Genomic DNA, 17596 nt, shown 5'->3' with positions numbered 1-17596 from the left:
GGGGGGGCAGAAATGGGACGCTCTCTGGTGCATGCTCTGTCATCACAACTAGGCCGATGATGGGATAATTGTTCACTGATGTTACATTTGGGACAAGGAATAATGTACCTGAAGATTAACTATTACAATCTTTCCACCACCTTTGAGTGATTTTAGAGGCAAATTACAGGCAGGGGTGATCTGCAAACTGCAACAGTAAAACAAGTCATGTTCACTTGTGACGTGACATGATTAAGGTTGAAGAATGACGGAAGTAAATGGTTTGACAGTTGAGAGTCAACAAACACTGTAAGAACTCGTTATTTTAGCATCATGCATCAGAATTCCAGATTATGGAGGCAGTCAAATATTTAGCTTTACCTTGTTCCCAGACATAGCACAACATCAGCCATTTTGCAGTGCCTCTCAGCTGGATTCATCTCCTTTGGAGGTAGAGCATCCTTAGGACAAAAACACAGAAGGGCAAAGGAAGAGGTCAACAACAGAGTCATAGGTGGAATCATCTTTTTGGCCATAACAATCTTAGCGTTTTGGCCCAAATAACAGGAAAAAGATAAATCATCAAAACTTTTACAATTTTTGGACTTCTTCGTTTTGGATACTGTTGAGCACGAATTGTTTGGGTCAGTTATTTTACTCCCTTGCTGAATTATACACGGAACAAAGGCGAAAATGATGCTCATGAGGCTACAACCCGTCAAACTTCTGGTTATGCAATGTTGACCACAAGTTACTTAGAAACCATAAAAACTATAAATTCTATTTCGTACTAATCCTTTTGGAAATTAGAGGTATCAAAATACTATCACAGAATCTACATTTAGAATCAGTAGCACAAGATGGAGTATGCATAATATCCTTCACAGGGATGTTGGCACTTCTTTTTTTTCTTTGAAGTAGTGACGTAATCTAGTTAAAGTTCAGATACAGTGAAAAATACCAAATTCATCAATACATTTCGTTAGGTTGGGATTGATTTTCATTAGGAAAGATGGACTAATGTCGTCATTTTTCTAGCTTAAAGAAGACCATATCTTTACGGTCACTATTAAAAGGCAATGGAATGTCACTGTACAACTATAAAGAGAAGCTCAGACCCTAGGACTTTGTTATTAAACACAATGCTGTTTATCATTACCTCCCAGTCAAGAACTGTGTCTCTAAGTCTCGCACCACAGCCCACCTAGGAACAACGTCGTGCAGTTTCCTTCAACCCAATAGTTTCTATTTCAAAATCCCTCATATACCTTCATGGGTCAATTCATAAATAGACTCTTATAAGCAATCACCATATAGTTACCAGAAGAAGCAACAGAGCAACATAACATAAAATAAAACAAAATACTGAGTGGATATACATGAGTGTGAATATACCAAAAGGCTCCAAAAGAGTCGCATGAACTGTAAGAACATGCATAATATCAGGATAGCGTGTTGCAGAAAAAGATGACGTCTTACTCAATTCCGCAAGAAGGGCATAGTTCCAGAAAAGAATCCCCATGCAATTCTGCAAGCTTCTTCCTTGGAATTCCAGAGCGAAGATGCAGGCCATCAATGTTCTACCATTTTCAAATAAGTATGATGTGACACTTGAATATTAAACCAAGGAAAATAAATCTGAACATTTTTGGAAGTAGACAGTTGAAACTACGTAAATGGAATCTGAGGCTTAGTATCCCTTGATCAAGTGAAAGGTCATATTTTGAACACAAATAACTAGGTTCTCTCCCCCTTCCTCTCTCTGATTGGTTGAACTAAGTTTGTTGGGCTGAGGGAGAAATGGAAAAAGTTCAGAAGGAGCAACGGAATGCATCTACAGCACTACCATAAAGTATACCCAAAATTTTTGATTAAATTGGAATTAAGATGTTGCCCTTGTTCTGTTGCTTCCGGCAGGTCAACAGTAAAGACACTCAGAACAGCGCAAAACATAAATGAAGACATCAATTAATCAAATTCACCTCAATTTGAACTAGTTAAGGTTGGCTATATGAATCCTCTATATCCCCCACCTTATTCGGGCTCATTTCATTCAAATCTTGGAAGCAGAGAACGAAATTACTCTGTGCACGAAATGCTACCTGGATGGTGGGTGAGTGGGTAGGGGGAGAGTGGGCACATATAGTATGTAACCTTCCCCTAACACTCCTGTAGAGAGGGTGTTTCCCCTCCTCGAGCCCACGACCTACAAGTCAGAAAAGGAGCAACTCCGTCGCCACGCAAAGGCTCATTTTCACAACTCATGAAAATGAAGAGTTTGAATTGTATGCTAAAAGCACAAAACCGTATAACACAAGAGTTCTATCATCATTACATAGTTTAAATGGTGAAGCTTTTTTTATTAATAACTGGTGATGAAGTTTAAACAAGATCCATTTTTTTCATTTTCTTCTTTGAGTAAAGCGCAGCATATATGCATTTGTGATTCTAGTAACTTGCAAACCATAGTTTACAATTTGAAAGGATAACAAAATGCAAACAATGAGACTACTCATGAAGCATATATTTCAATGAACAAATTCTGCAACGACTCCCACAATCACAACTAAGCCAACTTCATTCAGAATAATATGTCCAGAGTCACTTCCCTCCACCTAGTTCTAGAAATAAAATTGTAACTCTGGTTAATTTCATCAAATTGAAGTGTTTTAATTCTAGTTTAGTCGTTGACCAATTGCATCAAATTAAAGAAAATAGAGGCTGGTTCCGTTAAATAGATCTCTCTCTTCTTCTTTAATAAGTTGGTGATAAATACTTTTTCCAAAGAACACCGCTATAGAAAACGATAGATGGAGTATTTATGGATGAGATTCATCCCCATCGATGCTCAATCTTCCATTCACTGAATAGTGCCTTCTTTGCACTAACCACGGAAATTGGCATGCTAATACAGAGGATCCCTAATGACCAGATGTACCGCAAGTAAAACACAAAGCATGTTTGAATCCAGACAGCAAAGATATATCTACACCACAAGATTATCACCAGAGCCAATCAGCAAATAAATATAGATGAGAATAAGGGGAAACCCACACATTCAATTCTCCATGAGCAGTGGATACCGAAGAAATAAGGCTAGAAACACTTGAAAGGGTCCCCAAGTAAAAGAAATAGAACAGTCATCTCAGTCGAAGCTTTCAGAGGTGGAACGATAACCTTGTAGGTGTTGATTCAATTGCTAGTTAATGATTATGTCACTATGGATTAGTTGAAGTAGGCTAAAAGAAGAGTTGAACATGCATACAGTCAAATGGTGCTATGAAAATGGGTAAAAAGATCTAAAGTGAACTCAATGATTAAGTCTTCAATCTCACCAGCAGCCAACTTTTATATATTGGTAGACTGTGGCTATTTAGCAAAGTAAGCTCAAAAAGCCTTTAATTATGCAAATCACAAGTTTAGTAGTTTACCTGAATTAGCATGGTCTTCCTAGTAACATATTACAATGAGTGATCGGAACCAGAGCCAAATAAACTCAGTAGCAGTAGCAAAACCATATTAAAGGTTGTTTTATTTATGTCATAGCCCTATCGTATGATACTCTTTCAAGGCAATCTTTGTCAAAATGGGTTTCTTGAAAGCCTAGCTATCAGTTAACGTGGCGCAAAGAGAGAGGTGGCTTTGGGCATAGACACCAAGCAAGACGAGTGAGCATAGAGCAGCTTATCTCCTACTTTAACGGAGAGGAGCTCCATAGGAAACAGGAGAGGCAGAACAGGGATCTCTCCCGCGAATGTAAATGGACAGTTAAATGACTAATCACAAGAAATAAAAACATGAATGCGATCAGGGGTTGAAATTGTGATTTCATTCTGAAAGCAGCACTAGCTACAAACACAAACGGTGGAAGTGATAATAAACCTACAAATGTTAAGTGCACCCATATATAGTAAGAAAACTAATAATGCCACACCTGGCTTATAATAAACTTTAGAAAACCCGCCTTCTCTAGTTCAACTAGGGCCATGTGTGTCATGCTCGGCGTTGCACGGTGAAATGGCAAAGATGCTTCTGGTAGCGCTTTCCCTTCTCTCTACAAGTCAGTTGAATAAAAGGGATAAGAAGATACATTATAGCCCGTTATTCTTTTACAAGGATGAATTATCATAGAATTCTAATTCGTGGTAAATGCTCCGATGCTATATACAAATATTCACATCATAACCATGGTTTGATCCTGATCACATTACTGCAATGTTGCCTATTAGATGCTCCAAATAATAGGAGTAATATTATCATGTCTCAATGAACAATAATAATACAAATGCTTATGCACCCAAGAGTGTGCATAACTATCCATGAAGTGGGTGAAAATCTAGGAAACCAGGTTTAAATCTCAACAAAGACAAAAAACGATAGATGATGTATTCTCATCTCCTAAGCCTTGATGGGCAGAGTTGCCCGATACTTTTGCTAATGGAAGATAACAGGTACCCATGAAATAGTCGAGGTGAGCGCAAGCTGACCTAGACACCACAGTTATCCAAAAAAAAAAAAAAGATAATGCTTGTGCTCATTCCTTATGCAAGTATAAACTTTAGGTCTTTTTCAACTTCTTCTTACTTAGAGCCCGTTTGGACATAAGAAATTTTTCCTTTTTTCAAAAAAAAATTCAAAACAATGTTTGATTATGAAAATTTTACTTTTTTTCAAATTCAACTTGAAAATGCATTTTTGAATTTGAAAAACTGCTGAGAACCAGTTTTTCAATTGAAAAATTAGAAAGTTGGTATTTTCAAGTTTTACAAATTTACCCTATATTTTTTAAATTTATAAAATGACCCCAATCAATTATTAAACCTAGGTAACACCTACCACTACCCACCATTTGATTGAGTGGCCTTGGACTATATTTTGATATCCACTCTTGAGATCTACAATTTATACCTTTACCGAAAGGAACCACTACAACTTCTATTAGAGATTGTTCGTATAGTTAAACAATCAACATGTTTGATTGTCTGTTTCAAGTATGATAATCAAGCCAGGGTGGTTTTGATAATTTTTACAGATTATGGGGTATAAATCATGTTTCATGGTTTTGAAAAAAGTACATCCAAACATGTTGCAAAAATTATAACCAAACACAACTTCATCTTCGAATCAAATTTTGGTGAAATTCAAAATTTGAAAAAAATAAAAATAAAATAAAATTGGAATTTATGTCCAAACGCGTACTTAGTGAAGAATATTACTAGTCAAAACAATATCAGAATGAAATAAGAGAACTAGACACTATACACAAACAACACCACATAAAAAAGAGAAATAATGATATATTATTTTCTCTTTCAATTGTGGTAGGTATTCATGCATGTCGGTAGATTTAAATAACTCTCAGGAGAAAACAGCTCCCCCCAATCGTAAGATAGATCATGTTTGCAAGGCCACTTTCATTTACTCATGTCACTATTGTGCACAGTGCATGTAACCACTTATTCATATAACTTTTCCAGATCAAATACACAAAAAACCAAGTTCTGCACCACCTTCAGATAATCAAGACATCCTCTCAGTTTGCTACATCTAGCCTAGAAAGATGACAATGCAAGTAGAAAAGAAGGATCGGAGATGAAGACCGACCAAATTAGCAGGAATTTGGTCGAAGGGGCAGCATTCAATTCTCAGTCTTAACATTTTAACATGGGTATCAAAAGGTAGAAACAACATGTCAAGAATCGTGCTTTAAGAAACAGGGGTTTGCTGTTAACTGAAATATCTACGATATTACCTGAAGAGTCCAAATGCCCTTGGGACCACGAAAATCAGGTATACCACAAGACGTAATTATTCCTGCTCCTGTAAACACAACTAAATGCTTACTCTGTAAAAGAAACAAGAGTTAGAACGGGTTACTTCTAAAGGAAAAAGCTATACATAGCATAGCTAAGACCACAACAGTTTAAGCACTCACCTTTTGTATCATCACAGCAAGTCTCTCAATCTGCAAAGTTTTATATAATTTTAAAAAAAAAACATTAGTAAGAACATAGAAAAATAAAGTGCTTCGCCCTTTTAACTGATCTTTGACAAGCAGCTGAAAGAAATGGAAGATCCTCCAGCACCAGAAAGTACTGATTTTCAAGAAAATCATAACAGCATAATGGATTCAGCAATCAAAATCTACTTTGCGTTCTTTCCTTTATTATTACCAATAATTTTGCACTTTAACGTGAGAACAACAAGAGAATGTACTTGGGTCCAAGAATTCTAACAAAGACAAAGCAACAGCACGGCATGACAATAGGAAATGGTAACAATGGCATAGTATGCAATTTAGGACAATTTCTATACATCTGCCATCTTTTGCCTAGATCACAATAACGAAAAGTTGGAAAGCATATCCTCTACAGCAGTGGGAACTTCAAAATTTAAAATACCATTCCTAGTGAACAACCATAAGTTAGGCGTACTACCCAGGTGCTCTTAGAAGTGGTGGAAGCAGAAAGTTTATGTAAGCGGATTCAAAAAATTACTAGAATGCCACATTTGAGATTAAAACTTATGGCCTAAAGCAATTTTTGAAACCCCTTTACCTCTACACAAGAATATTTTCCTATATCAAGGGGACTCAACAGTTAATATAACCAAAGAAAGTCGTCTTTACCCTATGTGCAAAGTACAAATTTCCGACAAAGGGAATTTAGTTGAACCCCCTTAGTTAAACCTAGCTCCGCCCCCAAGTCTCTTAGATTGTTATATATTACTATTTCATTCCTTCATTCCTTCTTCTCTCCTTTCAATATAGTCCAATTATTTTTCCCAACAAATACTATAGAAGAGGTAAGCAGCATAAGATTTGAAATGCAGCATATGATTTGAAATGCTGCTTATCATTTTCTTACTTTAGTCAGTTTTACAAGAAGGTTTCTGGCTAATGTTAGCAATAGAATCAGCAACTGATTACCAAATGCTAATCCACCTTTTATCGATAATTAACTTATGCTAAACCTTAAGCCCTTAACATAGCAGACAATAGCAAAAGGAACGATTATCGCAGCATTAAATGCATAAACTCACAGGGTACAATCCTTAACATGTTTAACATTTTCCTCATGGACAACACAATGCAATCATTATAATGCTTTCACCCCTTAAAATGTAACAATCCCTAATAAGATTAAGGAAATTGTGATTATCTCACGCTCAGTAATGTGGGGATTAAACCTAGATCTCATGAAAATGCAAACTATCAAGCAATCAAAGAAGACCCCAGTTCCTAAACTTCCATTCTTAATTAAGCACACAAAACTAAACAAATTTTTATGGGTATTTGCAGTCAGATAAAATGATCAAACAAGTGAAATAAAATAACAAGTAACAAAAAAGAGAAAAAGGGTTACAGATAAATATATTACTTTGTCTTGCAAAATGTGAGGTGGGTCGAAATATTCAGTCATTCCAACATTGCCCACATCTTCTATAAATGAGAGTTTCTCAGCATAACCTAAAGACATGTTTGTATTTGCTACAATCTGTTGTTTTTCTTTTTCTCCCTAGGAAAAAAAAGGCAGAATAGACTGGTAGACACTCATACTTGTTCGCGTTTGTTATTCCGGTTCTTATACTTAACAAAGTTTCATCTAGACACTTATAATTATTTAAAGTAAGTATTTTAAACCCTTTTGACCGTTGACCAAGTCTATGTGGAAAAAAAGATAATACTACTAGTTCATTGATCACTGAAGAATGGAAGCAGAGGAGCCTTTCTGTTTCTGTTGTAGTAAAGATGGTCAAGTGCTTACTTCTTTTGCTCATTTATTTATTCCGTTTCTGTTTATTTAATTTATTTTCGATTTATTGTCACTGTATTTATTTTTCAGGGGCCCCTCAAAGGTATTTATGGAGTAGTTCACTGTCACGAGGCCCCAAATACCAAAATTGGAAATTTTTACCTTCTTAGGTTTAGGTTCTAATCCAATAAAGGCTCTCTTCCTTTTAACTACCCTTTCTTTCTCTTTTTATTGGGATAATATATAATTGTCCATCGCGGTTGTAGCACATTACTAAATACACCATTATGCTTTGCGGGGTTCAGTGAGCCCCTATCATTGCTTGAAGTGAAATAAGTTTTTTCTTTTGTGGCTAGTACAAGTTTGAAGAAAACTAGCGAACAACACGCCCCATTCACATTTTGCCGCGTAATTTCTTGTTTTTATACCATTTTTCTTTGTTATTTATTATTTTCATTTTACCTTGTCTTTCCTTTTCTTTCTTTTTTGTTTTCTTTCTTCTCCGACACAACAGTGACTCCACCATAGCCATGTCACCACCACCCATGTCCGCCGGAAATCAAATTAACCACTGCCAATCAAAATTACTATTATTATTGATGGGTCCTTTCTCACCGGTCGATTTTTCTTGTTTTCTTCTTCGTCTTTTCTTCTTTTCTCCTCCTTTTTCATTCTATAAAATTGGTGAAATTTCATGTTACGACCCAAAATCCACTAAGGGTCGTGATGGCGCCGGATACCATTGTCAGGCAAGCCAACACCAATTTACTAGTAATTTCTTGTTTTAATATTTTCGAAATCTTTTGTTTAATACTTTAGACAATAAGTAATGAATTTCGCTGAATAGATATTGAAGTCTTTAACAAACTTAATATTAAATAATCCCATAATCATCCCAGAACTCGGTGTCACAAGTGCATGAGCAGTTACTAAGAAATCGAATAAAGTACAACAACTGTCCGGAATATAAATCGGACAAGAAGCAAATACCATACACTAAATGACACTATACTAGCTGTGATTCGCCTCGAGAAATGCAGCTCACCTAGTCTCTGTATCATCCATGTTGCTACGCCCAGTAGGCCACTAGAAATACATGTGCTTGTGCAACAAAAATGCACAGCAAGTGTAGCATGAGTACGAAAACAACGTGTACTCAGTAAACATCCCGTCTAATCTCGAAGAAGTAGAGACAAGAGGTCGACTTCGACACTTACTAGTGGTCCAATAATGTTACATCAATAATATAATAAATCGAGGTTTTTCATAAACATGATTGTAATTCAATAGAATGAAGCAAGTAAACAATCCTTTCTGTTGTATCAAATTCCCAAAATTCCGTTTCATCATTTATATATTTATTTTCAAGCTGGGAGAAACAACATCAACTTCAATAAATTTCAAGGCAGCAACACAAGCATGCGCAAATCATACCGAGGTCGTACGGCCCGATCCAATAATATTTAAACTGTGCACTGTCAGAGGGTCGAATGGCGCGAACCATAGATGCATCTATTTAATCTAGCGAGGTGTTCGGCCCGTTCCACAATATATAAATGCATTCAAACAGTCAATCAAGAACTCATCAAGGAGCAATTATCCAAGAAAAGGCAATTTCTCTTTTATAAACCTAGAAACGATGACTAGTCTTTTAGAAATTTAATTACACGTACAATATATTTTAAGCATTTTTAAATTGACAACAATATTTCAAATATTACAAGTAAAGCATGCTTTTGGGTCCTAGACTTCCCGGACTTAAGCATAATAGCAGCTACGCACGGACTCTCGTCACCTCGTGCGTACGTAGCCCCCACAAACAGAAGCACATATCCAATTAATTCACCTATGAGGACAATTCCCTCTTACAAGGTTAGAAAGGAGACTCACATCGCTCCGAAAATCCATAACCGGCATTCCACGCCCTTCCGAAGACTCAAATCGATGCACAATGCTCCAAAACTAGCCAATAATTATGTAAATCCATTAATATATGTTCAATTACTCATAATAATCCAATTTATAACAATTCCTAACCCCGATCGAAAAGTTAACAAAAAAGCCCTCGGGCCCACATGCCCGGATTCCGAAATTTTTCGAAGATAAAGCTTACCCATAACCTCACGAACTCAAATATATAATTTACTCTCAATTTCATACCCAAAATCGTGGTCAAAATCCAAAAATACAAATTCTAGGTCTTTTCACCAAGACCCCAAGTTTCTACCAATTTTCATACTTTAATCCGCAATAAAACCATGTATTTAACTTACAAGAGGTGGGATTAACTTACCTCATGATTGATGATGAAATCCCTCTTTTCAGAGGCTCCAAAATCGCCCAACCAAAGTGAAAATGTGTAAAAAATGAGCCAAAACTCGTTCTTTAAAGAACACACTGCCCAGCCCGACCTCTCGCACCTGCGGTCCACCTGCCGCTTCTGCGGCTCCGCACCTGCGGAAATTTCCATCGCAGGTGCGGTCTCAGCTAACTCGCCCACGTCCGCTTCTGCGAGGCCAGGACCGCTTCTGCGGAAGCTGCGTCGCACTTACGCCACCAGCCAAGCCCAGCCATTTTCCGCTTATGTGACACCAATGCCGCTCCTGTGGCTCCGCACCTGCGGCCAAAACCTCGCAGGTGCGGTTACACCAGATACCAGCCATTTCAATCCTTCTTCAAATTCCAAATTTGATCCGTTAACCATCCGGAATCCACCCGAGGCCTCCGGGACCCCAACCAATCATACCAACCAGTCCCATAACATAATGCGGACCTGCTTGAGGCCTTAAATCATATCAAACAACGCTAAAATCATGAATCGACCTCCAATCCAAGCTTAATGAACTTTAGAATTTCAAACTTCTACATTCGATGTCGAAACCTATCAAATCCCGTCCGATTGACCTCAAATTTTGCACACAAGTCATATTTGACATTACGGACCTATTTCAACTTCCGAAATCGGGATTACCCCGATATCAAAAGGTCCACTTACGATCAAACTTCTCAAAAACCTTCAAATTTCTATTTTTAGCCAAATGACTCCAAAACGACCTATAGACCTCCGAATTCACTTCCGATCGCGCTCCCAATACCAGAATCACCATACGGAGCTATTCCCAGACTCGGAATCCCAAACGGACATCGATAGCATTGTAATGCACTTCAACTCAAATTTATGAAATTCTTCCAAAAATGCTAACTTCCACAATAGGTGCCAAAACATTCCCTGGTCACCCAAAACCCGATCCGGGCATACGCCCAAGTCCGAAATCATCATACGACCTGCTGGAATCTTTAAATCCCGATTCCGAGGTCGTTTACTCAAAAATCCAATCTTAGTCAATTCTTTCAACTTAAAGCTTCCGAAATGAGAATTCTCTTCCCAAATCAACTCCGAACTTCCTGGAATTAAATTCCGACCATTCGTACAAGTCATAATACCTGAAGTGAAGCTGTTTATGGCCTCAAACTGCTGAACAACGCGCTAGAGCTCAAAACGACCGGTCGGGTCGTTACATTCTCTCCCAATTAAACATACATTCGTCCTCGAACGTGCTAAGAACTGCGCTGGAATTGCCCGAAATCACTGCTTAATACTTCGTGTACCTACCCGTGCTACTACAACCTAGTTAAGCACATTAGCTTGATCAATTCTGAAGATGTTCCTTTTTATTCAAGCAAATAAGCTTAGAGCCCAATTCCAACATCCGGAAATTCTCTGCCGGGCCTGCTTCCAATATATGAACACCGTATCAATCACTACACGAGGTACCAGCACATGACTGCATACCTTTGCCGAATTCTCACCATGCACCACATCATTCATAGGACCATAATAACATTCTCTGATCATAATAACCGACATTCCCCGAATCTGATGCTCACAATGCACCTCATGATATATATAAGTCTTAGTCCAACTACCGTAATACTGCCACAACGGAAGACATGTGTATAAATTTATAACCAACTGCCGAGTCAACAAATCATCGGATCTACACTCCTGACAAGAACATTACCTTATTCTGAACCAAATAATGATCTTTGCTCTTTAATATACTTCATACAATCCGATTGCACTAATCCTAGGTCCAATAACCTTTTCTCACCCAGTACGAACTGCTCAGGCAACAAGCCACCCCTGACATGACCAAAAGTCTCATATGATGCCACCACGTGCCAATAGGCTACCAACTCGAACGTGATACATAAGGAAAATGAACTCTGGAATGGACTACTCAAATCACGCAACTAATATGAACTACTCAAATCACACAACTAATATGAACTTTCCTCAGAAAATGGGAAACAAACACATATAAACAGACATAGGGAACTGTACTCAACATCACACTGTTGCGGCGTGTAACCCGATCAAAACAACATACCCGTGGTGGAGTGCCACCCGATCCACACATAAAATTCACATAAGAAGATACACACCGAGCTAAATCGCTCACTACTACAAAATACCATATATCGGCCACAAGCACGCTAAGTGCATAATACCGTCCCTGGGGAGACAGATAGCGCCATAAGCTACAAAACTCTAGCACAACCGAAGTGCAATATATGATCTGAATCTCAAGAGCCATCCTGCTCACGTAACACCATTGCTACGCGGAACCTCAACACATAAGAAATTTACCAAGATGTTTCGCAACTCACACGACACAATATAGCATTACATGAAGTAGCCGACGACGAAATAACATCCAACGTCCGAATACTCCTCCATAAGGGGAGCTATGCTGAAATGAACACATTCAGCCTGATATAGAGCCCATATTCATATTTAAATCCATTCACAGACCTCAAGCCGATTCTGAGCATACCGAACTAGGCCAATAATCTTTCCTGGGTCCATAATAACCCCCTCTTTTCACATAAGAACAACCATCATACCCGGAGCAATCCTCCACAGTCCACAACCCAATAAACCAAGTGCCCTCCAAGCATAAATCCTCAAATTAACTATATTACCACAATCTTCATACTTGGTTTCATTCTTCAATCAATCAAGTGACTGCAGGTCACACTTATACAATCTTCCCGTGAGATACGCTTCCACGATCTCATGCACCAGGTAACAAGTCTGCACTTTTATGCCACCGGCCACACAAAATGCTGTAAAGCAAATCGAGAATCCGTAACCAGGATGCAAAGCCTCTTTCACAAAACACCGATCTCAGGTGACGCTGAAGACAATGCCAGCTTACTCTAAACATTCAAATCCCTTTCATGCTCATCCGAGCTCGTGACATCCTTGTCAACACCAAACCGCAACTTTGATCCTCACTTTCAAATTCCATACCACTCACTACACCTAACATGCCAACATGTGATAGTACACGAATTTCATCGTAACTCCTTAACCACTAATATGGTAAACACTTCATCACCTAGAACTTAACTCATTCCGAGAGAACCATAGCAACACGCAAGTGAATTTTCATAACCGTAGAAGATGCAAATCTTCATGTAGTGGCCTAGGCCACCATAGCCCTTTCCGGGGTCTGCCTACACATAGAAGGCCATAATACTAGAATACTTCCGAATAAAATCAATTACGGCGGCCGACAAGCCTCACACGTACCATCACAAAACACTTGTATAACTTAATCACGCTGAAGGAACTGATCACTGCCACCAGTATGCCAATTCAACCATGGCTAGCCAATCCAACCTCTTCCAATTTATCCTTAATTACCTTAGAATAGTAATAACTCCATTCAACATATAACGCACTCAACCCGAGTGGCCTTGTAACACGAGATCATGCTGTCTCAAATCCCACGAACCACATCATACCTTCCTTGTGCGCATATTCGCATCTCGACTGGTACTTCCATTCTGATAATTCCTCTACGAATCCGAAGTCTTTTTCTCCTTTTCCTCCCAATGCTATATTGCAAGTCAAAACATCATAGAACATTCTGAGCCTCTTATCATAAGCTGCTTCACAAGCTCGATTCTTAAACATATTGCGGGCTTGAATCCTTAGGCACCGCATTTTTAACCTTTGAATTCACTAGGACCGTTGTCGAGAGTCATCCACTCTGGCTTGGTCCCGAATATAATCCACTTCGAGGCTACGCTGGCACATGAACACCCATCTCCATGGAGCAACTGACTGAATCACTTCCTTGTAAATCACTTCCGCACGAAACACAAATCCCGAAGCCTGAACATGAGCCAATAAGGCCAATCATAGCACACCTTTATCAAGTCCTCTACTCCAATTACCACTTATACCCTTTTCCCTTAGCCGAAATAGCCCGTCAATGTGCTAATAACCAGAAATCTCACAAATAGACGACCATGCAATCCAACCATAGGCGGTGGGACTCTCCCACTTAGCTTGAAGCCACTATTACACAACTTTGGAACCCCCCAAGATTCTTTATCTCTTATTGACATGACCTTGCACAATTAAACCGCCAGATTCCTCAAAATCCTTCCGTTAGCATTTCATGAACAGTCTGAATCTCTAGAAACATTCACATATTAGACCTCTTACCGGATAGCCAGTAAAATCCTTCGCAGGAGCTTCACCAACCACGCGACCGCTGACCTGCTCATAAGAGATAACCCACCTGAGCCCGTGCTCATTCACCGGCTGCACAAGTCCATTCACTCCTCGTGGACATCAACTAAATGTGCGACAATATCTTCCAATTCAAATTTATATTGTATCATTCTTCATATCAAACAGCTCCTCTCCATCATATCAAATCTCCCGCTGTTATGCTAGCCAATATTTCAAATTAAGCTCGTAGACCTAGTCATTGTCCACCATAAATCCCAAATCACTCTAAACTTTTCCTCAAGGTGTGTAGTTATCCTGCCACTAGATCCATGTGCTGCTCTACCACTCTCCCACTTTGGCCCAACCCTCTCCTTTAAGCAACTATTCGACTTCCGCTTCTTACACTTGGCCTTCCAGAAATTTAACCACCGCATGACACTTTCTACATGTCCTTCATCATCCTTCGCCGCTCAGCTGATGCCTTAGATAAAAAAAAATCTAACTCAGTAGCCCTTGAAGCAATAGACCGCTACTAGCTTTAACCCTCTCCGGAGATCATCTCTTCTCGAGCCATCGACATTATAAACATCGATTCAATCCTGAACCACCGCACCCCGCGATCTCTGACAGCCGCTTCTCCATTGCTATCTTACAATATCCTGCCCTAAAGGCGAATTGTAGAAGGTCTTAACACCGGCGAACTTAGTACATTCAACAAGGACAACGGCACCTCATCACAGATGAAGATTCCACCACGCTCGTAAATACCAAGCCTCGTTACTCCATCAACCCAAATTTGAACATTCTTAGCCCGATTGCTTTTCTCCCGCCGGGAATAAAATACCGAATCTCTAAATCATGCACTGGGTAAACCTCCCTTCAAGTCATTCACTGTCCCGACATGTAGGCAAGCATCCTACCCTCACATCAATACTGCGCGATAACCGTTCATAAGTACCATGGCAACTTGTGCCTAACCTCAGAGCTCTCAGAAGTACAACTACTGAGCTGAAACAACAGAATATCCTTCCACAAGGCGACAACAATGGCTCAAACAACCACACAGGGAGAAATATCCCGCACCACATTCGTAGTACCATTACAATTACTCACTCACTGTTTCGTGACCGACATTTTGCCTCGCATAAGATTGAACGGAAAGGAAATAAAGGCATAAGCCTCAAAGGGAATCAAATTGCACGATGAGGAAATCAAGAAGGGAAGTGCTCTTAACAGCCATGTAGCCTCCCGAAGATAAGTACAGACGTCTCCGTACCGGTCCGCGAGACTCTACTAGACTTGCTCATGACTCGTGAGACCTAAGGGAACCTAGTGCTCTGATACCATGTTGTCACAACCCAAAATGCACTAAGGGTCGTGATGGCGCCGGACACCATTGTCAAGCAAGCCAACACCAATTTACTAGTAATTTCTTGTTTTAATATTTTTGAAATCTTTTGTTTAATACATTAGACAATAAGTAATGAATTTTGCTGAATAGATATTGAAGTCTTTAACAATCTTAATATTAAATAATCCCATAATCATCCCAGAACCCGATGTCACAAGTGCATGAGAAGTTACTAAGAAATCTAATAAGTACAATAACTGTCCGGAATACAAATCGGACAGGAAGCAAATACCATACGCTGAAAGAGACTATACTAGCTGTGATTCACCTCGAAAAATGCAGCTCACATAGTCTCCGTATAATCCACGCTACTACGCCCAGTAGGCCACTAGAAATACATGTGCCTGTGCAACAAAAATGCACATGATTGACTTTCACTTACTAGTGGTCCAATAATGTTACGTCAACAATATAATAAATCGAGGATTTTCATAAACATGATTGTAATTCAATAGAATGAAGCAAGTAAACAATCCTTTCTGTTGTATCAAATTCCCAAAATTCCGTTTCATCATTTATACATTTATTTTCAAGCCGGGAGAAACAACATCAACTTCAATAAATGTCAAGGCAGGCAACACAAGCATGCGCAAATCATGTCGAGGTCGTACGGCCCGATCCAACAATATTAAAACTGTGTACTGCCAGAGGGTCGAATGGCGCGAACCATAGATGCATCTATTTAATCTACCGAGGCGTTCGGCCCGTTCCATAAAATATAAACACATTCAAACAGTCAATCAAGAACTCATCAAGGAGCAATTATCCAAGAAAAGGCAATTTCTCTTTTATAAACCTAGAAACGATGACTAGTCTTTTAGAAATTTAATTACACATACAATATATTTTAAGCATTTTTAAATTGACAACAATATTTCAAATATTACAAGTAAGCATGCTTTTGGGTCCTAGACTTCCCGGACTTAAGCATAATAGTAGCTATGCACGGACTCTCGTCACCTCGTGCGTACGTAGCCCCCACAAACAGAAGCACATATCCAATTAATTCACCTATGAGGACAATTCCCTCTTACAAGGTTAGAAAGGAGACTCACATCGCTCCGAAAATCCATAACCGGCATTCCACGCCCTTCCGAAGACTCAAATCGATGCACAATGCTCCAAAACTAGCCAATAATTATGTAAATCCATTAATATATGTTCAATTACTCATAATAATCCAATTTATAACAATTCCTAACCCCGATCGAAAAGTTACAAAAAGCCCTCGGGCCCACATGCCCGGATTTCGAAATTTTTCGAAGATAAAGCTTACCCATAACCTCACGAACTCAAATATATAATTTACTCTCAATTTCATACCCAAAATCGTGGTCAAAATCCAAAAATACAAATTCTAGGTCTTTTCACCAAGACCCCAAGTTTCTACCAATTTTCATACTTTAATCCGCAATAAAACCATGTATTTAACTTACAAGAGGTGGGATTAACTTACCTCATGATTGATGATGAAATCCCTCTTTTCAGAGGCTCCAAAATCGCCCAACCAAAGTGAAAATGTGTGAAAAATGAGCCAAAACTCGTTCTTTAAAGAACACACTGCCCAGCCCGACCTCTCGCACCTGCGGTCCACCTGCCGCTTCTGCGGCTCCGCACCTGCGGAAATTTCCATCGCAGGTGCGGTCTCAGCTAACTCGCCCACGTCCGCTTCTGCGGGGCCAGGACCGCTTCTGCGGTCTCGCTTCTGCGGAAGCTGTATTGCACCTGCGCCCCCAGCCAAGCCCATCCATTTTCCTCTTCTACAACACCAGTGCCGCTCCTGCGACTCCGCACCTGCGGCCAATACCTCGCAGGTGCGGTTCCACCAGATACCAGCTACTTCAATCCTTCTTCAAATTCCAAATTTGATACGTTAACCATCCAGAATCCACCCGAGGCCCCCGGGACCCCAACCAATCA

At 39.3% G+C, this 17596-nt stretch overlaps 1 pseudogene; it reads right to left on the bottom strand.

Moving 5' to 3' along the window:
• The window catches only part of LOC109240941, a 13830-nt pseudogene extending 6120 nt beyond the window's left edge, over window positions 1–7710 (bottom strand).
• Window positions 7711–17596: the final 9886 nt, after the last annotated feature.

Source organism: Nicotiana attenuata, unplaced genomic scaffold (genome assembly GCF_001879085.1).
Source record: "Nicotiana attenuata strain UT unplaced genomic scaffold, NIATTr2, whole genome shotgun sequence".
Classification (NCBI taxonomy): domain Eukaryota; kingdom Viridiplantae; phylum Streptophyta; class Magnoliopsida; order Solanales; family Solanaceae; genus Nicotiana; species Nicotiana attenuata.
The sequence above is the reverse complement of the archived record's forward strand: the minus strand, read 5'-3'. Positions and strand labels throughout refer to the sequence as shown.